Source organism: Coptis chinensis, chromosome 9 (assembly GCF_015680905.1).
Source record: "Coptis chinensis isolate HL-2020 chromosome 9, ASM1568090v1, whole genome shotgun sequence".
NCBI classification, from domain to species: Eukaryota; Viridiplantae; Streptophyta; class Magnoliopsida; order Ranunculales; family Ranunculaceae; genus Coptis; species Coptis chinensis.
In genome coordinates, this window is record NC_141464.1 from 4,256,996 (window position 1) to 4,283,413 (window position 26,418).

A 26,418-nucleotide genomic window follows, 5' to 3' on the forward strand; every position below is an offset into this window, starting at 1 on the left:
CGTGAAGAGCTACAATGAAATAATGTAAGGGATAGGAGACAATATCGGTGCCAAGTGCCAACAGAGGAAGATATCTATTTTATAGCTCGTTCAGTACAGAAGAATATTCCACATTGGTTCCTATGTCTCTTCAAGTTGTTCCCTTACGGTTTTCAATTGTTTAGTATTACATGAGCATGGAAGAATAACGTGAAGAAGTACAAGGAAATAATGTAAGGGATAGGACACAATATCTGTGTCAACAGAGGAAGATATATATGTTATAGCTTGTTCAGTACAGAAAAAAATTCCACATTGTTTCCTATGTCTCTTAAAGTTGTTTGGGTGGCTGTGACTTTTGTCGCCAGTTGTATCAATTAATCAGCTTACCAAGAGATTCATTTCCCCAGTATTCTTTAGTTTCTTATGCTCATTAAATCATACTCATTTTCCTACGATCTCTCTACCAGAAAAGTGGCTCATGATTTCGAAGGGTGAAAATGTTGGATAACTGTATTTCACTGATTCTTGTTGTTTGGCTAAAACGACTCTTAAACGAAGAAATTGAGATTCAAAGTTTAGATTACTAATTTCATTCATTTGAAACAGGTTTTAACAATGGTAGACAAGAGAAGGAGAGGAGAAGAGAAGGAGAGAGACCGTTGGAAATGTTGGAGTTATCCCTCACATGAGGAGAGAAACTGGAGCTGGACAGAAACGGGCAAACTCGACATGAAGAGAGCCTGGCGCCAGCTCCAGATAGAAAGCGACTTCAAGGCTCGAGTTCCAATAACATAGGGCGACCAGCTCAAAGTGAGCGCCGCCAGCTTCAGTCTTCAGTTTGACTCGGCCAGAGTGAAGCGCCCTTCAGTCTATTTTTTTCGTGGGCTTGCTTTACAAGATCCATGAATTTGGTTTTGGAGATAAAACCAAAATCAAGGTTTTGGAAAACCTAACCAATGAGAACCAAACAAGTGAAGGAAAGTTGGAATCGGACTAAAACAAAGAGATAACCTTTACGGAGATACAACCCTCAAAAGAGATAAAGTGATCTAGTAAGGTGAGATCAGAAAAGGAGAGATTGTAATCTTCCTTCCCACTTTATTAAGAACTGGCTCTTGTGGAAGTAGGCATCATTGGCGAACCGGTAAATCTTTGTGTTGTAGTTTGCTTTTAAGCGCTTTTACATTATTATCTGTTGTTAATAGTTGTTTAGCGAGTTGGGCATGTTAGTATAGGTAGTTTGTGATATTTGAGATTTTATCCGGAGTTGAAGTGTGTTCATACAAGTTATCCGTGTAGTGGGGAACCGATTGGTATTGGTATAATCCCCAACAAGTGGTATCGAGCCTTGGTTAGAATAGTACAGGGTGTTATCCGAATCTTGGTAGGAAAGGTGTTTGTGAAATTCGAGAGAAGATTTGAGGTTAAATAACTTGTAGAGATGGACCATTCCGTGAACACTTCGTATGATGAGTCGAATAGGAAGAACTACACCATCCGGAAAGCCAAGATGGAAGACTTGCTATAATTGCAAGGACTTGGCACTTCCCATTGAGAATGAGGGAGTAAAACCGAGAAAAAGCCCGATGAGGCCGAGTGGAAAAAGCTTGACGAGAAAAGCTGTGGTACATTCGACAATGGATAGGCGGCATTGTCTTTCACCATGTGGCCTAAGAGACTACGACCCGGTCTATGGAAGAAACTTCGAAGACCTTTATGAGAGGAAGTCGGGTGGAAACAAAGTGCTAGTCGTTAAAAGTTTGCGAACCACGAGAAGTACCAAGAAGGTTCTTCAATGTCCGAAAGCATCTTAATGAAGTCTGAGAATATCATCAATCGATGCATTTGATGAAGATCAATTTGGGAGGCGAAGTTGAGGCTTTGTTTCTATTAGGCTCTCTACCGAAAGTTGGGAGACATTAGCGGTTTTCTACATGGAGCGACCCAAGGATGGAATTGTTACCATGGAGATGGCTACCACGTCTTTGTTGAATGAGGAGACTAGAAGGGAGTGCAAGAAAGCGACTCTTCTCACTCGAGAGGTCCTTTTCACAGAGAAACGGGGAGAGGTCGAAGCGAGAAAACCATCTCGCTCAGAGGTGATGGCGAATAAATCTAGGGGTGAAGCTAGAACTCCTAAGCGCCTGAGAGGCAATGTTACTATTGTGAACCAAAGGCCACTTCAGATATGAGTCGCGAGAACACTGAAGAGGGATGAGAAGAATAACCGTGTACATGAAGACATGGTGCAGAGGAACGAAACACAGGCGAGAGATCTTACCGCACTAGTCGGCGACCTGAGTGGGGAATTGTGTCGATTGTGGTGTGTCTTTGTCCCGAAAAGTACCTCATGTCGATATCTGAGTGGGTGATAGATCTGGGAGCATCCTATCACGTCACACGCGACGGGGATTCTTCACTACCTGCGGTTACAGGTGTGAATATGGTGAAGTGAGGATGGGTAACGATGGCGCCTCAAGATTATAGGCATTGGAGATGTTCATGTAGAAACCAATGTCGGCTACACCTTGACACTCAAGGATGTAAGACATGTCCCCGACATACGGTTAAGCCTAATTTCGTTTTGGGAAATTAGATGATGATGGCTTTGTAAACTCGTTTGGTAACGGGTATGGAAACCGACCGGAGAGGTTCCATTGTAGCAGAACGGAGGAAAGAAAACTTGCTCTCTTTACAAAACCACAAGGCTAGTTTGTGTAAAGCTGAGCGAATCTGTGAAGAAGAAGTTTCATCCGAACGGTGGCACAAGAGATCGCGGTCACATGGGCATAAAAGGGATGGAAGTTCTTGCTAAGCAAAAGGCCATGCCGGACATTAAAGGTACACATTTAAGTACATGTACTCATTGTTTGGTAGGAAAGCAACAGGGTGTCTTTCCAAAGATTCGAGATCTCCGAGAAAGGACAATCGTCCTTGAACTAGTGCACCTGGACTTATGTGGTCCTATGAGAGTGAAGTCCCACCAGGGAGTTTCATACTTCTTGACATTCATTGATGATCGTCCAAGAAAGATATGGGTCTATAGTCACGAAGACCAAGGATGAAGTACTTGGCGTGTTTGAGAAATTCCACAAAGATGGTGGAAAGAGAGCTGGGAAGTTGTTGAAGTGTATTGCATTCGGATAATGGGGGTGAAAGTACATTGGGCCATTTGAAGAGTATTGCGAGTCATGGGATTCGTCATGAGCGGACCCGTTCCCAAGACACCGCAACGAGAATGGAATCATGAGAGAGAGAATGAACCGTACCATTGTAGAGAGGATAAGATGCATGTTATCTCACTCTAAGCTACCTAGAAGTTAACCGGGTAGAAGCAATGCGCATACCGTGCATGTGATCAACTGTCACCCAACAAAGCCTCTGAATAGTGATTATCCGAGAGAGAGTATGGTCGGTGAGAGATGTTGATTATGGATACTTGAGGGTATTTGGGTGCGGGGGCATTTGTGCATATTAGAAGGATGAGAGATTCAAGCTTGATGACAAAGCCAAGCGGTGCATTTTTGGGTTATGGAGATGAAAAGTTTGGTTACAAACTCTATGATCCGATTAACAAGAAGGTAATCGAAGTCGAGATGTTGTGTTCTGGAAGACCAAACCATAGCAGACTTTGAGGAGGGTGAAGCTACAAGCTTTCACCAATGATCTTGTTGATTGAGAACCGGAAGTTCCTACCGTGGGCGTCGCGAAGGCATTGAGAATGCAGAGAACCATGAGTTTGAAGCTCATGATGAGAATCCTATTGCTCATGATGGGATAGAACCTATTGGTATAGAAGATGGATGAGATGCATGAACCACCACCGAGCAAAGAAGTGTATCCTCCCCGAGGCACCGCCAGATGGGGCAAGGAGGTCCGCCAGGAGGAGAATAGCTTCAACCCGGTATCCACCACATAATCACGTCTTCTACTATCTCGGATGGTGGAGAACCTATGTACTATCAAGAGGCACTTGAAGGTGCAGACAAAGAAAAGTGGTTGAAGGCCATGCATGACGAGATGGATTCTTTGCATAAGAATCACACTTATGAAGTTAGTTAGAAGAGAAACCCCGCGGGGAGAAAAGTTCTCAAGAATAAGTGGATATACAAAGTCAAGCATGGGAGGAGAACAATCCTCACCCAAGGCACAAAGCTTCGCCTTGTTGTGAAGGGATTCGGTCAAAGGAAAAGGGATTGACTTTGATGAGATTTTCTCTCTGTAGTGAAGATGACTTCTATCCGGTGGTATTGGGTATGGCCTTGAAAGTATGAACCTAGAGGTTGAGCAGCTAGATGTTAAGATGCTTTTCTTCATGGAGACCTTGAAGAAGATGTCTACATGGACCAGCCAGAGGGGTTTGAGGTCAAAGGCAAGGAGCACCTAGTATGCAAGCTGATAAAGAGCTTGTATGGGTTGAAGCAAGCACCGAGACAGTGGTACATAAAGTTTGACTCCTTTATGGTGAAGCAAGGATACAAGAAGTCCGCCCGATCATTGTGCGTTTGTTCAGAGATTTCCAGATGGAGATTTCATTGTGCTATCGCTGTATGTGGATGATATGTTGATAGTTGGCCCAAACATCAACAAGATATCCAAGCTGAAGAAAGACTTGAGTAAGTCCTTTGAGATGAAGGATTTGGGTCAAGCAAAGCAGATACTTGGGATCGCGGATCACCGTGATGAAAAGAGTGGAAAGTTGTGGCTTTCAAGAAAGCTACATTGAGAAGGTGTTGAAGAGATTCAACATGGATCAAAGCCGAAGCCGGATCGGTTAATCCGCTTGGTGGCCGGTTCCGCATGACCAAAGAGATGTGTCCTAAGGGTGAGCATGAGCAGAGTCAGATGGAAAAAGATTCCTTATGCATCCCGATGGGCGTTTGATGTATGTCATGGTGTGTACTAGACCCAGGATATTGCTTTCGCCCGTTGGGGTTGTAAGCAGATTTACGCCAAATCCGGGTAAAGAACATTGGGAAGGTGTTAAGTGGATATTGAGATATCTCCGAGGCACTTCAAATCATGTTTGTGCTTTGGTGGAAGTAAGCCCTTACTTGAAGGCTACACCGAACATGGCGGTGATGTTGACTTCGATGAAGTCCACCTCCGGTTATCCGTTACCTTTGCGGGGAGCAGGTTTCTTGGCAATCTAAGTTGCAAAAGTGTGTTGCCCTCTCCACTACTGAAGCCGAGTATATTGCAGCCACCGAAAGTGTTGCAAAGAGTTGCTATGGATGAAGAGGTTCTTCGACGAACTAGGCTAAAAAGCGTAAAACAGGTTTGTAGTTCTATGTGGCGGTCGAGGCGCCATCCACTTGAGCAAGAATCCGAAGTTTTCATTCTAGATCCAAGCATACACGCGCGTTATCATTGGATTAGAGAAGTACTTTCGAAGACAAGCATTTGTGTATCGAGAAGATCCACACCGACAAGAACGGGTCGGATATGATGACCAAAGTCTTACCGAAAGGTAAGTTTGATGTTTGTTGTGCTATTGCGAATGGCAAAGACACTCCTCCCTATTGATTTGGCAATTGCATGGAGGTATCCCCCTCACCGTTCGGGAGGGGAGATTGTTGGAGTTATCCCTCACATGAGGAGAGAAACTTTCGACGTAAACGGGCAAACTTCGACATCGGCAGAAGTCGATTACGAGGCCAGATAGCGAGGATAGAAGCGACTCGCCGAGTTCGGAGTTCGAATAACATAGAGGCGACCAGCTTCAGCCTTTGGCCAGCGCTTCGGCTTCAGTCTTCAATAGCGACTTCGGCAGAGTGAAAAGCGCCAGCGCTGTCTATTTTTCGTGGGCTTTGCTACAGTACCCGCGAATTTGGTTTTTGGAGATAAAACCAAAATCAAGGTTTTGGAAAACCTAACCAACAGAACCAAAACAAGTCAGAAGGATTGGAATCCAGACTAAAACAAAGAGAGATAACCTTTACAGAGATACAACCCTGTAAAGAGATAAGAGTGATCTAGTAAGGTGAGAGACTGTAAAGGAGAGATTGTAATCTTCCTTCCCACTTTATTAAGAACTGGCTCTTGTGGAAGTAGGCATCATTGGCCGAACCACGGTAAATCTTTGTGTTGTAGTTTGCTTTAACTGCTTTACATTATTATCTGTTGTTAATAGTTGTTTAGCGAGTTGGGCATGTTAGTATAGGTAGTTTGTGATATTTGAGATTTATCTGGAGTTGAAGTGTGTTCATACAAGTTATCTGTGTAGTGGGGGAACCGATTGGTATTGGTATAATCCCCAACAGGAAACTCCATTGTTGTTCGTGAGATTTTGTCGTGCTTTTGTTTTTTCTTTTTTTTTTTGGTTTGGGGCAAAATTTGTTCACCTCAAACACTGGCAAACAAATGAAGTCTCGTTATTTGCATTTGCCATCGCAATTAGGGCTATCAAACACAGCCTAAGCCTAACTTTCGGCATCATCTGTTTGTTTATCGATGGTAGAATAAAATTGGCATCATCTCTTTATCGATAGTAGAATAAAATTGGTTATACCAGTCTCAACATATTAAACTAAATTCCCACCTAGGAGGGAGTCCACGCCATCGATATTAGAATTCTGGACTCCGCAGTTATAGGCATCCAAAACACATTAGAATTCGAAATCTCACCAAATTTGGTTAGTGTGAGAATTCTCATAGTTTCCAAAACGCAGTCATTTCCATGAAAAAATAATAGATAAATTTCCAAGTAAGTCTAAACTCTTGAAAGTCAGTTCTAAACGCATCCTTGAATGACATAATCCTACCTATATTAATATCCGTTTCTTCCAATATGCTCACAGAGAGCCACATCAGCAATATTTTTAAAAAAGTCCCCACTTAAAAAATAATTACAATGTTGATTACCAAGCTAGCCTTATTATTGGTGTGTTTAGCAAATTATAAAAAAACGTTTTGGTCTTTTCTCATGTGTAGGAAAACAAAAACCAAATACACGCTCATATTTGAGTTATAATGGGTAATTGAGTAATTAACCACCGAAAACAGAAACAAAACCTCACCCTACTCCAAACTCTCTCAAAATATCAACATATCTCTAATCTCTCTATACAATTTCTCTGAAGAAGAAGATCTGAAAAACCTCAAAGGGGAAGAGTGTTTTGTTATCGATTAAAGTTAGGATTTTACAGGTAGTGTTGGTCAGAAATTTTAGCTTTGCACGGAAGTTATTGAAACTCTTTCTCTGCACATAGATGAAGACGTTCTAACTCGAACTCAAATAACTCCCTCTTCTTATGTTCATGCTTAGGTACGTAATATCCATAGGCGTAGTAGGTTCACTCGAGAACACGCCTGCAATTATCTGTAGCCAGGCCTCTGTTATGAACTTGAGCTATAATAGAGTCTGACATTGATTTTTTCCCAGCTTCTCCATATTCACATCTGACATCTTGCATTTGCTTCAAATCTCCAACCGCCTTTTGCCTTGACAACCCATCTTTCATAATAACGAGTATATCTATCTATCAATTGTTTAGCCATCTTTCTTCTCTTCTCTATCCCGTCTTGCTTTTCTTTCTCATTATACCGATTACACGGACCATCGTAGCCATGCTTAGTCCATGGAGCAAGACACCACCAGCAAAACGCGTGGCGACAAGGAGGTCTGCAGGTCATAAGCATGCATCCGTCATTTTTCTGAATAGGTCTCTGGCATTCAGGACAAGCCTTCGGATTAGCTAATATCCAGTTGATGTTTTCAGACTCATCACTATTCTTCAAGATCCACTTGGTCACTATGAGCGTCCTCCGCACAAACATTGTAGCTCTCACTTCCAACTTCAAAATCTATAGCATTCTCATAGCCAAGTGCAGGGCACCACTTGATTTTATGATTGCTTTCAACAAAGGTTCTAAGAAGGTAACGGGAATACTTCTCCTTACTTTCATTAGAAACCAAAGAATTGATCATGTCATGACCAACAGCAGCGTGACATAAGGGATCAGGACATCGCAACACTAAACACCCAGGGACATCATTAATTGTTGTGCCAACATAACCTTTCCAACATTTTTTAAAAAGGATGACCAAGGCGGCATGCATTCTACTTTAAGTCTTTTAGCTTCTAGCTATATAATTCCTTATTCGATACTTAGGTGTTTTCTTTTAGCAGGGCTCCTACGTAATTTGTCGCCTATTTCAAAATCGATCCCAAAGAATCTTACGTTTTTCTTGACAAAAGCGAGTGTAGAAAGGTAAGTCTATAGTAAAGATTACGATGTTGTGTAGCTTTTAGATTTTTTCGTTTGTAGCTATAGAAGCCGCATCTCACTTAGAAGCATCTCATTAGTTGGTTCCACTCCATTGATGTTTGTTTTTATAGCAGCTATATCAAATGTAATTGCATATTTCTTGGATGTTCTCTCTGAATTATTACAGATGTGGACTCTTATGGATAATATGTGTGGACATGAAGGATGGGAAGTGATGAAAGGTGGAAGAGCCACACAAGAAATATCTTGGGCGTTTTTCATGGTGTATAGAGACTTAGAGACTATCAGGTGACAAACAATTGAAGCTCAAAGTGTCAAAAACCAATAAGAAAAGAGATAGAGATCTCAAGAGATAAGGACCCCACCCTCACGGCCTCACTACTTCTATTAATCGAAATGTACCAACAAATTTTTGTTTAGAAGCCTTGTGTTTCGACCCCCACCTACGTGGCAGACGTCCATTAGTAGGGGTCTCTATTTTATTCATTTAATCAACAGGGCTAAAGCCCAATTCGCAATATCATGGATCAATGTACAGGCCCATTAACTCATGTGTCTAAGGCTGAACCTTAGCCACATGGCTTGCCACTAATGTACGTTGATTTATGTCCAGATTCATTTCTCATCAAAGAGATAGTTATTAGTTGACAATTATACTCTATCACAATTACTCAAGATACAAGATTACTTGAGCTACAAGGACTCTCGACTCTACCTCTATAAATATCGAACTATTTTTCATAAGGAACGACGTGGAAACTTGATCCCTAGAGAATAGATCTTGGGTACGTAGGCAGCCACTATTTGGTTCAGTTTCATCTCCCCCAACATCAAAATCCTCTGTTTCTTAGTGCGTTCGTCACCATTGCTCTCGTTATTGTTGAAGGCGGTTTTTAAAACATAATTGGCGCCGCCGTCTGGGGAATTTAGAATTCATTATCCATTGAAACAATCAAGATGGTAAGCATAAGAAGCGGACCAAATAGTCGACATATTCCTCCTGCTAATAATACTCGCAACCCTCGAAATTCAAATCGGCCAATGCAAGGACCGTTGAACAATCAAGTTGCTCCTAGTGGTAGGATCAATTCTCAACATCCGATCAGCGCAAAGCAGTAACCGCCACCGCCTCCGCCACCGCTTTATCGCGAAAAGGCGGTACAACCGCCGCGGCAAACCCTAACAGTCTTGCAACAAGAAAACCGACAAGTCAGTAATCCTCCATGCGGTCCGCCGTCTGTCCATGTCGATCCTTCAGTTGACATGGATATGGACGTGGACATTACTCTCACACCAACTAACTAAAAAGGTGATAGTAATAGCCAATTCACCCCTAATACGGTTGAGCGTGAGTTACGACGAGTCAAAAATTTAAATAGGAACTTGAAAAGGAAGCTGGCAAAGAGGCAAAGGCCGGTGGACGATGCTGTAAATTCAACAACATCAAGGCAACCACGAAGGGACGCAGGCCATTCCAGTGTATGGGACCGTCTTGAAGATCCACTTCATCGTCCTCAGTAACGTGTTATTTCTCAAACACAATCAACCAGTGCACGCTCTAAGAGTAATGACCCTATTACTCGTACTTATGGGGAGAATCGGATTGGCAGGGATAACTACTACCCTAGACATGTCTGATCTCAAATGGAAGATTTACCTCTGAGAAGCAATTTCAGGGAAGACCGCCATCCGAGATATGTCCGACATGACTGGGAAGGCGGGCATCCCAGACAAGAGCAACAAAATAGGGAGAAGTGGTATAATTATACCGACCACCCGGCCAAGGGTGACTACCGCCTAGACAGCCGGTTGGAGGGATAGACAAAGACAATCACCGGTCGGAGTCGATCGTGTGTACGCCAAAGATCTCTAACTCCAATAAGAGATAATGGAAGGTATCCTTTCTCCACATGGGCACGACCGGGGCGCCCAGTTTGTTCGAGCCAATACTTTAACTCTAATGTTACAACGGTTGAAAGAGTTGATTGCAAAAGAACTTAACGATAGAGAGTCGGAAGAAGATCCTGGCTTGCATGTTCTATCATTCAAAAATAAGTTGGTGTTATGGGGTGGAGATGATCCGCTCATGTGTAAGCTCTTTCCATCAACTCTAAAGGGAGAAGCAGCATTATTTGGTTTAGTGAGTTCCCTTCAAGATCAATTCACCAATACAATGAACTAGAAAATCGGTTTGTTAATTGTTTCGCCACAATTGCAAGGCGCCAAAGGATGTCGACTTACTTTTGAACATCAAGCAACAACGTGATGAAAAGTTACGTACTTTTGTTACTAGGTTCCGAAAGCGGCGAAGACGCTGCCGCCGCTACCGCGAACGGGTACAAACGCCCTCAAAGAAGGCGTCGCGGAAGAAAGTATAAAGAAAAACTTCATCCCAAATTGGACCCTCGACGGCGGGGAAGGCCGACCTCAAAATTCGGAAAATCGCCATCCTAGGCAGTCCGGTCCGCACAAGGAAAAAGGCGCCACGGAAGAAAGTATAAGAAAACCTTCATCCTAGATGGACCGACGGCGGGGAAGGCCGACCTCGCAGATTTGAAAAAACGCCATCCCGCATGAGTCCGACCCGGCGGGGATGGAAGGTGTCCTGTGAAGCAACTAGAGGGAAGACCACAATCCCGCGGACAAACTACCGACCTAGATAGGTTGGTTACACGCAAAGAAAAGACAATCTCGGTCCGGACTCGAAAGTGTGTACGCTTAAAATCTCTAACTCTTTGTAAGAGGTAATGGCGGTGTCATCTTCCACATAGGCTCGGCCGCCGTCTGTCTGTTTAAATCTTCGGGTGAAATGGATTTCACTCTTCAATACAATTTTTCCGATCCTTTGGAAAAATAATGGAGGCTTATATCGATGATATAGTCGTTAAATCGAAGGATACGGGTGATCATCTTTCCGATCTTTAACTTGTTTTTTATAGGCTTAACAAGTATAATGTCACAGCCCGATTTTCTAAACAATTAAAATAATGAATATTTGAAATATAAATATCTCAAACATCATTATGTTCAATTGTCTAAAAACCCAGGCTATGACGGGGTGATACAACACATGTCAAAACCTAAAACCCACATCACAACAGGATCAACTTAACAACAAAAATCTCCAAATTCCTCAACTATCACTTTATTCAGAACTTTCTTCCATCCCAATACAAACATAAACAAACTTTAAGAATAAAAATTTCCAACATCGTATTCTCATGTCATATAAAAATGTAACCTACGTTATTACATCATTCCAAAGATCAGACCTAATAAACTAAACTCCCAGACTGCTCCAGGCGAGAATCCAAATCACACGCCATGGTTCCACTGCCTTCCACCTATGTTCCCAAGAACACACCCACGTTGCCAAAACAAAGCAAACATGGGTCAGCAAATTGAATTTGCTGGTATGAGTAGACTAACCACATATAAACATTATCATACTTTAATTATCCAAATAACCACTTTATATTTTCCCATAACTTAATCATTATCAGCTTGGAAGACAGGTAGTTCCGTCATTTCAACCAGCATAACGTCTTCCCAAGCAAGACTTCCATTATATTAACTCATTCAAATCACTCATTTTAATATCTAAATCATTGCATTAACACTTACCGATATCCACTGCTGTATAAGGGTAGGACCACGTCCCTGCACAAAATGTTATTAAGTCATACCCTCCTGCAAAAGAAAGTTAGAACTTATATATAATATGTGTAGATATCCTATAGGTATTCAGAAGTAAACCCAAACACACTCGCAATTTCAAATTAATTTCTCTTATTAATTAATCAATTACTTTTCTTATACACATATTTCACAACCTATGTACCTTAGGTCATTCCCGCCACATTCAAGGAATACCTAACCTTACATTCCTGTACACTCAAGGAATACAACTAACCCGCAAGGCGTATACCTTAGTTCCTCTCTAGGGTAGTCCAAACAATCTGGTCATTCATGGCACATTCAATGAATACCCCTATATAACGCTAACGGGCCATTTATGACACATTCAATAAATGCCCACCTAACATATGACATCAACAGTCATAAAAGTCAATTATGAAATTTTAGGCGTGGAGAATTCTAAAAGAGTGCGGTAAATTTATTTACGCATTATTGAACTTTATTTTATATATCATTTAAGATAACGAATGCGTATCTTGATTCCTGTATTTTTTATTTACGCGTTATTAATTTCAGGGATGTCTTAGTGTCATAACGTTGCATATCATAAAATACAGCAAAATCACATAGTAGTTAATACACATACACACGTATATATAGAGGTCTTAGCCTAAAGTCAAGTATGCTAATAGCCCTAGACCTATCTTAATAACCCAAATCATAATCCGAGTTAAAAGGTCAAATTGGGTCAACTGGTCAAAGTCAACCCTGGTCAAAGTCAACCCTGGTCAAAGTCAACCATCATGGTCAACCATCATGGTCATGGCGTTTTATATTCTATATTCAGGGTTCGTGGTCATAGCCATGGTTCATGACTAAAGTCAAAGTGCGTGGCTCATGGGCTCGTGACTAAGGTCATAGTTCGGACCCAACTGGCCAAGCCCAAACCTTAGAACCCGAAAGTCTCAAACCAACTTATTTATTCCACCTGACCCAATTGGGGTCATAAGGACCAGCCCACATAAATTAGAAACCGGTCCAAAGAAAACTAATTAAACTGGTCCAAAACCCAAATGGGTTCGGCCCAACCATCGAATTGAACTGGCCCAATCAATATTAGAAACGGGCCCAAAAACTTATCTTGAAGGCAGGCCAAAGCGGCTAATTAGTTTGGCCCAAATCCGGAATAGAACTCGGCCCACAACTAACACTAAACTGAAATTTCGGTCCAACCACTATTGAAATTTCGGCCAAGCCAATAAAACATTTCGGCCCAACCACTTAAAATAGAAATGGGCCCAACACAACTAATGGGAAAAGGGCCCAAACAAAATTAAAACAAAGTCGGCCCAACCAAAACCAAAACCGGGCCCAAGCCCCAGGCCCAAATTCGGTCATCTTCCTCACAGCTCTAGCAGCTCCACCACCAAAAAAAATTCGCCACCACAAGCTCTAATCGACCACCCACTTTGACCCCACGGTTTCACTCCCTATAACCAACCCTACAACTTTACTCAAAGCCACAAACTCAATTCTTAAGTTTAAAAACTTCAAACAAAACTGGATCTGGAACCTTCATTGCCGCCATTAATGGCTGCGACAAGCTTCCAACAGCATTCACGCCTCCTCACTACCCTCACACACACCCCCTCACAACCAAACATCAACCCATTCATCCACAAAACTCAACAACCAATTAAACCCAAGAAAAAACAGCCCAACACCGGCGCCATTAACGCCTCCAAGCTTCACTGCCCTCACTCGACATCCCCACACACACAACCCAACAAACCATTCAAGCCGACGAAATTAAAAACAAACAAAACGATTTCTGTGGCTGACGCCATTGTCGTCTGTCGAAGCTTCGACAGAGCTTCGAAAGCCCGACATCAACCAACGAATTTCAACCAACAAAACGCAAAAACGCATCTTCAAACCATACAACAAACAACAATGACAGTCCACTCATAGAGGTTTTTCGGGCGAAGTTATCGATGTCGCCATTAAAACCTCCAGAGTTCGAACAGTTTACCCAATTAACAAAGTTACGACAGTTTAATAACAAAATTCGAAATTTAACAAAGTTTAATAAAACAGATGTACACGGAAAACGATAAATCCAGTGAAATAGCAAAATAGCTACTCACCTAACTAACAGCTCGACGAATTTTTCTAGCCCGAATCGTCGTGCTCCACCTCTCCCAAAGAAACCCCTTCTTTTTCGCGCCTCCATTTTTTATATTTTATTATCTTCCAAACCCTATTCTCTAGAACAATGTGTTTATATACTTGGGTCCGAAACCCAAGCCCAACACCGACTCGGGCCCAAAACCAAGCCCACGTATCCCGAGTCCAATCCGACAAATTTTTAAAATAAATAATTAAATTAATTAATTAAATAGAAAAATATGTATAAAAAAACACGGGGTGTTATATATAACATGAGACTCAATCCCGCCAAATGTTCTTTTGGGCCTCTCTTCTCGAAAATTTCTGAGATACCTCATGACTCGTAGAGATATTGAGGCTAATCCTGATAAGATACGCGCCATTATTGAAATGCCATCACCAAAAAATAAGAAGGAAATTCAACGACTTCATCGGTCGGCTTTGCGCTCTTCATAGATTTATTTCTAAATATTCCGATCATTGTCATCCCCTTCTTCCGGACTTTAAAGGGGCAACTTGGAACGTTGATTGTGAGATGGCATTGCAACAACAACCGAAGAAATACTGGTTGTTATCCTCCTATATTGACAAGTTCTTCAACGGGTCAACCTATTGGCATATACCTAGCAGCTACAATTCAAGCTATTAGTCTTTGTTCTTTTCGTCGATGATGGTAGACCCGGTCTTTTTATCGGTAAGACGTTAACCGGTGAGTCTCGTTATTCAAAGATGGAAAAATTGCACTTGCATTGGTTTATGCCGCCGTCGGTTAAAACCATACTTCGAGGAGGTTGGTCGAGTTTATCGAAGTATCCCTTTACGCAAGATCTTTAAGTAATGCACAAGAATCAAGCAAGATTAGCCGAATGGGAAAGTTATCTTAATGCATATAGCATTGTCTTTGAAAGTCGTACTACTGAAAAAGGACATGCTCTGGCTTCTTTGGTAGCTGATTTTCCGATTGATGATTCTCCTATTGACGATTTTTTGCGCCAGGAAGAATCTATGGAAGACATTCTGCCGCCAATAACTGGGGGCGACGAAGACCAACTTGAAAACGCAATTCCTAAACCCATTGACCTATGTATTGTTTACTCAGATGGCTCCCATAGTAAATCTGGGTCGGGAATTGGATGTGTTTTTGTTAAACCCGGCGGAGAAAAGATTGGGAAATCTGTGCGACTTGGCTTCGCCGCTTCAAATAACGAAGCCGAGTATGAGGATGCCATTTGTGCCTTGAGAACAACTTTGACAGATCGGTAAAGAAAAGCTCGGTTATACCGGATTCTCGCCTTGTTGCAAATCAGTTTGGTGGGTCTTTTGAAGCAAGAGATGAGTGTATGGCGGCTTATCTTAGTTTGATACATCGTCTTGCTCGACAATTTGATAACATCTCTATTACTCAAAGACCCCGAAATGACTTACGTCATGCAAATTCGTTGGCTTATCTCTCCACCGCCGTTAGAAGCGAAGGGTTTGACACATCACTTTTGCAGTCATCTTTTCGTCAGTCTAAGTTTGAACGTTTTTACACTCGCTTAATTCATTACTATCATTACGAAAAAAATCTGACAAAGTTACCACATTTAGCTTTGTCAGTCTAAGTTTGAACGTTTTTACACTCGCTTAGTTCATTACTATCATTACGAAAAAATCTGACAAAGTTACCACATTTAGCTTTGTCAGTCTAAGTTTGAACGCTTTTACGCTCGCTTAGTTCATTACTATCATTACGAAAAAAAATCTGACGAAGTTACCACATTTAGCTTTGTCAGTCTAAGTTTGAACGCTTTTTACGCTTGCTTACTCATTACTATCGCTACGACAAAATTTGACGAAGTTACTACGTTTAATTTCGCTAGTCTAAATTTGAACGTTTTTACACTCGCTTAGTTCGTTAATATCGTTACGACAAAATCTGACGAAGTTATCGCATTTAACTTTGTCAGTCTAAGTTTGAACGCTTTTACGCTCGCTTAGTCCATTACTATCGTTCCAACAAAATCTGACGAGGTTACCACGTTTAGCTTCGTCAGCCTAAGTTTGAACGCTCTTATGCTCGCTTAGCCTAATTTTGCAAAGTTAAGTATGCATTGGGGGTGTTTTTCTCTACATGGGGGCGTCTCGTTCTATTTCATTTCAATTACATAAATCTACAACATTGTCAGTTTTCCGCAGGTATGTTATCTGACACAACAACAATATTCAATAGCAAACCCATCTTTATTTTTATTTTTCATCAAAAGAAGTTTTAGCGCTATGGTATTACATTCACACAATTACCTAATCAATTGTCTCTGTCAATTGTCTTACGGTCGTTCTATTAAATCTTCGTTTTCTTCTTCGAAATCTGCATTTGTTTCGCTAGCGCTTTCGGTTAACTATCTTCCGATTTTTTTAAACATTGTACCGATCTTTCTACGAAAAAAATTTCGACGAAAATTTTCGTCAACGTCGTTATTTTTTCTAAAGCATTGTGCCGATCTTTCTACGAAAAATTCTCCGACCAAAAATTTTCGTCAGCGTTGTTATTTTTTCTAAGCTATTGTGCCGATTTTTCTACGAAAAATTTTCCGAGCGAAAATTTTCGTCAGCTTCATTATTTTTTCTAAGGCATTGTGCCGATCTTTCTACGAAAAATTCTCCGAGCGAAAATTTTCGTCAACGTCGTTATTTTTTCTAAGGCATTCTGCCGCTCTTTCTACGAGAAATTTTCCAAACGAAAATTTTCGTCCGCGTCATTATTTTTTCAAAGGCATTAAGCCGAACTTTCTGAGCGAAACATTCCGAGGCTCGTACAACCGTCGTTCGGCAAAAATTCGCATTACGTTAACTTTCTAAGCGAAAACTTTATTCAGCTTCTTTATTATTATTATTATTATTTTCTACGGCATTGTGATCTTTCCGTTCGAAACTTTTCATCCATATTTTTTGCTCGTAATTCCGCTGTTTCAACCTGCGACGCAAATACAAATATTTTCGTTAATCTTTCAGACTTAACTAAAATTTTAAGATAACTGATAAAACATACTAACATACTTGTTTCATGCTGTCGAAACTCTTTGACACCGCTTTTTTCATATTCTCCGAACTTTTCTCTGTCTTCTTCGGCAGCCTAAATTCAATTTTGATCGAAACCCAACAATTTGAACTTAATATCCTAGCATATCCAATTTGAAACTGATCAATCCTGACCTAGATTATACCAGTCATCTGCGCGAGTATCTATCATATATCCTAACGTCACCGGCCAGGTTCGAAAGAGCAATGATGATACCGCGCGGCGGACGAATTTCGCGATCGAATTTCTTCAACATCTCCTCCAACCAGACACAAGCTTCCAAGTCAAGATGATTTTTAGGTTCATCAAGGAGAAGTATGGCCGACTTCATGAACAAGCCACGTGCCAAGGCAATTCTCATTCGCCATCCACCAGAAAAATCCCGACTTTTCTTTGCTTGCATCTTCTTGTCGAACCCAAGTCCAAACAAAATCTCAGCTGCCCGCTTCTCAGCGATCGGCTGCATCCAATGCATCTAAGCTCATAACTACGATCTAAGCTCAACAGATCTCTCCACCACCACCATCATCCGGCGCCAACGTTTACGCTTCTTTCTCCAATTTCATCCTCTCCTCATCACGGTTTATAATGCCTCCAACGCAGACATATCAGAAGCTTCAATCTCCCTTGTAAGATGATAGATATCCATGTGCTCTGGAATTGGGAGCTCTCTGCAACTTATTATTGTAAGAAGTGTAGACTTCCCACAACCATTCAATCCAAGCCAGCCATAACGTCTTCCATAGTTGAGCTCCAGTTCAGAATCTACTATGAGATCATGACCATGAAAAGTAACGGATAATGACTCGATATGGATATCTCTAGACATAGGATGAGAGAGAGAGAGGGGTTTACATACGTCTTCAAGCACCAGTATCACTTCTAGGGCATATAACGTTGGTGTTTTATTTTTAGGCTATCCTAATCTTGCGTATTTTAAATCAATTCTAACTCCAAGAGTCCAAGTTAGACACAAACACACTTTTTGTCTTCTATTCCAACAAGTGCCACCTCCTTCCCAATTTCCACTATGTTTCCTAATACAATTCTTTGTCTTATTTATACAACTGTATGCACTCTTGATAGCATATGTTGTTATATATGCCCCCCATTAATTAGTATATTAAGTTGTGTCTTTTTTCGTTAGCTTCTTAATTCGCTTCTATTATTTTCGTTTTTTGTTTTCTTGACACCCATTAAACTCTCTCTTAGTCTTATCAGTCAATACGTTAATTCCTTATCACTATTTTTTCAGCCTAAATTCCTTTCATTATCTTTTTTCATGCAAATAATTTATTATTGCATATCGGTGTCCCACATCTTTAATACGTTGTCTTTTCTAACTTTGTTACCTTCAATTCTTTTGTATTCTATATACCCACATATATTTTACTTCATTCTTCCTAATTCAATTACCATTTCATCAGTTGATTTTCTATGCCCGTACATATATTCAATTCATCATTTTTTACATATCTTTTCTTCCATCTTCTTTGCCATATGAACGTTCGCTCACATACCAAAAAGAGGGCGGTGTTCGACCCCACCCACGTGTGTGGACGCCCATTAGTAGGGTCTCTATTTTATTCATTTAATCAGGGCTAAAGCCCAATTAGCAATATCATGGTGGATCAATGTCTGGGCCATTAACTCATGTGTGTCTAAGGTCAACCTTAGCCACATGGCTTGCCACTAATGTGACGTTGATTTATGTCCGGATTCATTTCTCATCAAAGAGATAGTTATTAGTTGACAATTATACTCTATCACAATTACTCAAGATACAAGATTACTTGAGCTACAAGGACTCTCGACTCTACCTCTATAAATATCGAACTATTTTTCATAAGGAACGACGTGGAAACTTGATCCCTAGAGAATAGATCTTGGAGTGCGTGGCAGCCATTATTTGGTTGAGTTTTCATCTCCCCCAACATCAAAATCCTCTGTTTCTTAGTGCGTTCGTCACCATTGCTCTCGTTGTGTTGAAGCAGTTTACTGCCGAAACACCTTGCAAAAAGCAAACCTCATCAAAAAAAGGTTATGGAGGAGGAGAAGAGTACTGCAAGTAATGTTGCACGTGCGATAGTCTGCAATGATGGATTGGAGTTCTTCTTGAAACTAGAAACGCATTTGCTCTTTCTTACTTAGAATTTTTTTTTTTTTTTTTTTTTTTTTTTCAAATCCTTCAATAGTGCTTTTTAATAATAGACTGATCAATATATTTGTTTGTTTGTAGATAAAATCCGGAGATATTCGGACTCTAGCAGGCACATCCTTTATTTTAGTCAGGAAAGATTGGTCTTTTGAGATTCGGTTGCATGTGTTCAAAATGTTGCAGGTCCTCCTGTTCCACTATTCTTTCCTGTTTTATTATGATTATTATTATACTCCTGTTTTAGTGACATTCACCCTGTATATTGCAAATTTTAACAATAGAATCCATTCACTAGATATGGAGCATTCTCATGTGTTAATCACCGTAGAAATTTAGCAGTAAAGACAATTTGTGAGAGTTGAAAGAAGAATAAACAATTTTGATTTGAGTTAATAGATTGCATTGCGTTAAATACCTCTTTTTTGACTTTTCTTGATTTTAACTATTACTGATCTCATACATTGATGCTACTGAACTCTTTGCTTTTGCTCTTTTTGATGTCATGCATTTTACAGAGACTACATTACATCAACACTGCTCCTATATAGAGCTGAGAAGATTATGCGCCAGGTGATAATCAAAAGTGTCATTACTTGATTAAGTTAACGAGTGTACATCATGTACTCATGTTGATACATGCTTTTATATATATTTCATTATAGTATAAAAATTATTTGGTACCAATGCATCATAATATCATGTGGTGGTCAACATTATGGCAGTAAGTATGATCAAAGTCAAAACGTATATCATAGTTAGTTGATGTTAATTGCTATTGTTTGAAATGTTTCCATACCATTGTCGGTTTATTCCAGTTGACATTGATTTTGTGTATATGAACTTAATTGGAACACCAGGTATGATCAAAGTCAAAATGTACTATACAACAAGTTTTACTCCTTTTATCGCACTTCTTTATTAAAAAAAACTCAAATATGTTTTTGGACACCATATGGCTAGGTTATTCATGCTGATTTATATTTGTATTCTTTTATTTCATTGTAAGAATTCAGTTAAGGTATAATTGTTAATTTCAAATGTATATATGACTTTGTCAATAGTTTTATTGCTATTTTTTTCTGAAGTTTATATATAAACAGGAAAATTGCAAGTCTGTCATGTACAAAAACACTGAACACTGTAAACGCTAACTTTTAAGACTAAAAGTACCGTAACATCTTTCTTCAACACAAACTTATGAGCTTAATAACAAACATACCCAAAATATGTATTTACTAATGTGGTCTAATCTCTATAGTAGTAAGCCTGGCCATAGGACAGGCAGATTAGCTAGTATTCCATGGTTGTGAACAAATTAATAACTGAATTTTGCGCATTTTTAGCTCTTATAATACAGAAGGAAAATTGTTATGAATAGGGAGCTCTAATGATAAAAATAGTTAGTTCAAGCAAGAGTATTACTCTCCCTTGCTCAATGCAATTTAAGAGTTGCTCACTTTGGGGGATTTCATAATACTTCTAAGATCCCAGGGGCATTCACTTGCAGCAGCGAGGTTTGGAAGTTATGGGCTCCATCAACGAGCAACAATGTCCCTTCCCTGGACATTTAATTGCATAGCAATGAGGGTGAGGTGAGCCCAGGTTCTAAAGTGAGGATAGAAAACAGCAGTGTTCTAAAAAAACACTAGGCAGTAGTCGGGCGGTGGGAGAGTCCCTAACGCCTAGGCTTTCTAGACAGTGCCTAGACGGGCTAGGCGGTTTTTTTTCTTAACATATCTTATAATATATATAGTAATACACACCTATACTACAAAAAATGAACAAAATCATTTACCACAACTCAAAAAATAAACACAAACAAAAATACTTATTACAAAAATGTGTAATAGTTGAAGAATATCGACTTCATATAAAAACATACTCTTTTTTATAGTGGCATATAATTTATATTAGACTTTAGTCTTTTAAACTCATTCAAATCTCAAGACTACACAGGTCTTTAATTTTCGACATTTAATTATTCAAAAAAAAAAAAAAAAAAAATTTGATTGGACCGCCTAGAGGCCGATTAGTCCGCCTAACCCGCCTACTTGGCCCGCCTAATTGGTACGCCTATTTTTTAAACGACTTGGGCCTAGGCAAGTCAGTTGGGCACCGCCTAGCGCCCAGACCGATTTTTAGAACACTGAAAACAGAGGAGGAACAATCAAGGAAAACTCGTCTTCTAAACTGCCCCTCTCCTCTCTCTCAAAAAAAAAAACCCTTCAGTGATCAAGCCTGGAGCCCCGGAGCCTGCCCTAGTATAAGAAATTTATAGATGGAACCTACCATCCTGGTCCTGTACTTCCCCTACACTATGTCCAGATCAATGCCAAATAAAATAATTAATATAAAAACATTTTGCATGCAGCAGATTTAGATCCGTATTTTACATGAAAGAGACTGTACAAAATCACACTACCAACACACCTAGTAACTTGTTTGTTTCACGTGAAATGCCTACGCCCACATTAATAACACCGTCCTAGTAAGAAAAGTCTGTAAATTCAATTCATGGGTTAATCATAAAGGTCTGAACCATGATTGATAGCCCACATAACTCATTTGTTCGCTGAATCCAAATACAAAGATTGTTGTTTGACATACTCAATTACTTCATCTGGGGTTAGATATTTAATTGACAGCCTTCTCGAAATGCATTCCCTGCAATGAGAGACAAATATAAGACTCCTTATACAGTTTATTGGCTGGTTTTCAGTGAATAAAGTAAATATTATTTACCTTACTCTTGTTGAACTTATCTGATTTGGCACCAGTTAAATTGACAACTTTGATGTTATTCTGGGGGGAAAAAAATCATAGGAACAAATTTTTAGACTGCATTCCTCTATAGACTTCACACTGGTAATATTCACCCATGGATTGGAAGTGTATTAATAAGTACATAGATGGATGATATTATTTTTATTAATTAAATAATTGTGATTTATTGATGAATCATCATACATTACGCTAGAACTAAAACAACAATGCTAGTATAACCAAATATTCCTCTTACCTTATATTCATTCAAAATGTCATCAGCAGAAATTACCCTTTCAATGTCTTTTCCTTCTCTTCTTATGCAAACAACACCATAATCTCTACAAATAGCCCTGACCTAAAGAATAAGAACAACTTAATCAAGTTTTTAGCATACATGAAAAAAATAACAATTTGTTCAATATGTAAAGAAAAAATTAGCATTAGCCCTCACCTCTTTTCCCTCAATAAATAAGAAATTTTTAATCAAGCAGGCGCACAACAATTCCAAGGGAAAAAAAATCTAAGAAAGATCTACTTATTTGAAACCAGTTCCACTCTTTCCTTCATAAACGTTCAAGTACCTGTTCACGGATCCATACTCCAGGAATACTGAACGATTCAAGCAGATCAGAACCACAGACCAGCATTACCCTGAGGGACTCTATCACAAAACAAATTGTAGTCTTAAAATTTCACCAGGCAAACAATGAAAGCAACAGACTATTCCCATTATGTACCAAGCATATCCCACGATAAATGACACCTCAAATTTAATCGTATTTACAATTAGGTGTTGTCAATATTGGAGGTACAATACTTGTTCCTAGAAAAAACAACTAATAAGACAACAATGTCATAAATATAAATTGCACGAGATCTACCAAACTTGTTCTAAGAAAACCACGCTAGTCAATGAAAAGATACAATAGTGTCTCAAGTATTCATTACCACAAACTCCCCTTCACCTATAATATCTAACTTCTTAGAATCGTTGGATTTGGATTATGGATGTCAATAAACTAACTTGTGCCAAGTAGAAAATCAATCCGGTTACAGGGTCCATTTAGTGAGAAAATCATGAATGTCAAGTCCAATTGTCTAGAACCTAACCATCGCCACCACTATTTCTTAGCATGCACAAGGAATTATGAAGACCGAAAATTTGCATTTTGCATTTTGCATTTCTCTTTCTTACTTAAGATTAAAAGTACATGCAATGTAAGAGTATACATCGAAAGAAAGATTATGGACCTCAATGCACAAAATTGGTATAAGTTACCTCTAGGAATTGATTTGCTCTCACAAACGGAACTTGAAATTCTAGCCAAAACAGTTAAGGTGCGCTGGTAATTACTTTGTTTAGCCTGCAAATAAATTATAAAGCTTTATCGATAATTAATTAATTTTCAATGTAATGTGAAATTATTATCGCTTCAGATTAAAATCACAGTAAGAAATATACCCTATCTTCTAGAAAAATAACATGACATTAGTACACAAAAAACACGTGTTATTCTCCATTGAATACAAAGATTAATGTATCCCTCCAGTTGAAGAATCTATTTTTTTTTCTACCCATAGAAGAATTCAATTGGTTTTGGAAGCAAATCTAGTTCTAGAAAGTCATTAACATAGAAGACACGGCGACACTGATATGGGATACAACAAAGAACTTATGACATCCAGGACACGGATATGGTACCTAACACTTTATTTGAAGAAGCTCAAAATCTGTTACTATACTTTAAGGATTCCAAGAATTAAGTCAGCTGGTATACCACTGTACGGGGTAAGTAACTTATGCCAAGACACTTGTTTACGTCACGGGAACACTTTGCAGGCAACATATCCACCCAATACATGCTTATTCAGACCTCAAGTTGTCTATGCAATCAATAAATGGAGCACTAGAAAAACCTATTTCTCAGTTGTCTCTACAGCAATGCAGTTTGGTCTAGCATCAAACAGGTCCTAGGAATTCGGGTATGTGACAACAATGTTAACATGGATTTGTTGAAGCTGATGCAAATCTGTATAAGGAATGATATATTTTCTGAAAAGCCTGAAATAGGCAATGCTTTCATCTGTGTTACTATGTTTTATTTGGAAAGACCGCAAATCCAGAAGGTTCAGGAGCTCGAGCCAACCTTGGCATGTTGTGACAACATAATGAAAGAAATGAAAACCTAGCTACCAGGACTACTAAGTAGTATCAGGGATCATGTCAAGCAAGATCATTCTTAATAGACTTGGTATTATGGTGGAGTTCAAGCATGTGAACTTTAATCCAGTAGTCATGGATCAAGCATTCAAGTGTAACATTGGGGAAGTAAAAGTTATGATGCAATTACAGATGCAGATGTGATGCTGGTGAATTATAAGATATGAAGAGGGCAATACTCTCCTGACCCACACACACAACTTTGAAGGATATCAAACCAGACATTTACCAAGAACTATATGCCATATTGTTGGGACGCAGAGGATGCGACAAGCAAAACCAGAAGAGAATCATAGTTGAAACTGACTGTATGAGGGCAATGAACATAGTCAGAAAGATAGAAAATCTACCTTGCTATTGTGCTAAGTAGTAGCAGCTACGCATGAACTTTCACATTGGTTACATGCCTTAACTGTAAGCCTGTATCCATGGGTGGAGCCAGGAAACTTTTACACATGGGGTACTTAGAGAGTCGGAGTAGCCCTGCGGAGTAACTGCTTTTTTCTCCCTCTTCAAATATCGTCTTTTGCGAGGTTTATAAAGTTATCATCTAGTATGAATCTAACTAAAACTACCAAAATTTGAAGTGGAGTAGTTCCTACTACTTGCTTTCACGGGTGACCACTCAAATGAGAATTTCGGACGAGTCAAGTGGAGACGCGGAGTCATCATGCAGGATTTAACTTGGGCACTAAAATCAGACCCCATGTGAACTATTGAGCGTTAAACTGTAAATTTATCAAGTTGAATACTACAAAAGAACAAAATGATTTAAAAAGAGTCGAGCGGGACACGGAGTCGTCATGCAGGATTTAACTTGCGCACTAAAATCAGGCCCCATGTGATCAATCGAGCATTAAACTGTAAATTTATCAAGTTGAATATTATAGTGAACAAAATGATTTAAAAGGAATCATGTGTAGTTGGATTTAACATGTTTCTGTAGAAGTTTATAACCTAATATGAGCTAACCCTGACATGTGTTTTACAAGTTAAAAAGACAACGGCTCGTAACAGTCCACTACATGAAAAGAAACAAGGCAGTGGCAATGCAATAGAATTATTAATGTTAAATTATCAGTAGCAAGGCAATAGTATTAGTTAGTGTTCAAAATTTCACCTGGAGCACGTGCCCCAGGTCACTCTAATGTGGCTCCGTTAATGCCTGTATCCATCACTATATGGAAACCAATAGGCAACATATCACTTAGCTAGTATTGGCAATGAACTAGATAGTAACTGTTATTTCACTCCTCTGGATTTGAAATACCGTAGATGATAGAGTGGCAAGCTTTATCCAAGATATTAATGTAGGGGTCTGTCTAACTCCAAGATTTGTTCAAAGAAAAAGAATATGAAAGTAGGACATTGTGAAGGTTGACAACTCGACAAACAGATACATACTGCTAATATAATTTCAAGACACAACCAGGAAAAAAAAGATGGTTATTCATAAACCTAGAAAAGACTATAACTGTCATAGAAAACGGAAATCAAAGTATACTTTGCATATTAACTACCTCCCATGAATCCACCATTACAAAAGACGAGCTTCTACATGCTAGTTCACACAATTGAAGTCGATGTTCAGCAGATACCAGGTCCTATAAAATACGCGAAATTAATAGTGGCTTCAATATTGCGACACGTAGAACGAAAATTAAATAAATAAAATGTACAGTAAATAAAAAATTTGCAAAACCTGAGATAAGAAAAATGTAAGATAAAATAACTGATTACGTTTAATACAAAAAAATAATGTAGGTTATGACCTCAAGAGGCCTCATTCCTTTTCTTTTTTTTTTTATTGGTAAGCCTGTTTTTAAACGAGATCATTCCTCATTTCAATGCCAAAAGGCATTTGTGACATATTTACTCAAATAAGATTCCTATAAATTCATCAAACTTCATAAAAATTTGTACCCCAAATCCATCAATATTTGTCCTCATTATTTTTTCCTTTAATCACAATCATTGCTTAGAAGGAGATCCTATCAGTGAGCGACGCTTATTCAAAAGACCAAAATACCTAATTCCTTTTCCACATCCTTTTGACAAAGGTACTAGAGATAAGAGGCACAATGTGCAACCACTACTGCACTTGGCCTTTGAAATGCATAAAACCTAAATAACACTTCTCAAAAAAAAAAAAACAAACAGACGAAGATTTGTATGTTATCATAATGAAAT

General features: G+C 39.3%; 2 pseudogenes across 1 annotated transcript; both read right to left on the reverse strand.

The window, feature by feature from the left end:
- Positions 1-6,962: 6,962 nt before the first annotated feature.
- Positions 6,963-17,912, reverse strand: LOC147474467 (putative E3 ubiquitin-protein ligase ARI7 pseudogene; annotated as a pseudogene).
- Positions 17,913-21,571: 3,659 nt separating this feature from the next.
- Positions 21,572-26,178, reverse strand: LOC147474468 (nicotinamide/nicotinic acid mononucleotide adenylyltransferase-like; annotated as a pseudogene). The gene is made up of 7 exons (XR_015209655.1): positions 26,152-26,178; positions 25,749-25,832; positions 23,287-23,371; positions 22,589-22,668; positions 22,261-22,362; positions 21,984-22,043; positions 21,572-21,905 (listed from the first exon to the last, which is right to left on the reverse strand). The product of XR_015209655.1 is annotated as a nicotinamide/nicotinic acid mononucleotide adenylyltransferase-like (transcript).
- Between the last annotated feature and the right edge of the window lie 240 nt (positions 26,179-26,418).